Below are 400 nucleotides of genomic sequence, written 5' to 3'. Positions count from 1 at the left end.
TTTTTATTTGGGAATAAATGACTGAGATTACATTTAAAACAAACATATTTTTGTCTTTTTTGTTATTTTAAGCTCTCATTAAAACTGATGTAGAAACTTTTTACCAGGCCATCATCATTTATTTTTGGCACTTTTGAAATGCCTTTATGTACAGATTTTACTGTTGTAGCCTTATACCAGACACAGACGCTCAATATTAAACTGTGTGTGGTGGTGTAGTGGGCTAAAGCACATAACTGGTAATCAGAAGGTTGCTGGTTTGATCCCCACAGCCACCACCATTGTGTCCTTAAGCAAGACACTTAACTCCAGGTTGCTCCGGGGGGATCGCTTTGGATAAAAGCATCTGCCAAATGCATAAATGTAAATGTAAACTATGAAAAAGCATTATAAAAATACT

The sequence above is a fragment of the Xyrauchen texanus genome, chromosome 10 (genome assembly GCF_025860055.1).
Source record: "Xyrauchen texanus isolate HMW12.3.18 chromosome 10, RBS_HiC_50CHRs, whole genome shotgun sequence".
NCBI lineage: Eukaryota > Metazoa > Chordata > Actinopteri > Cypriniformes > Catostomidae > Xyrauchen > Xyrauchen texanus.
The sequence above is the reverse complement of the archived record's forward strand: the minus strand, read 5'-3'. Positions refer to the sequence as shown.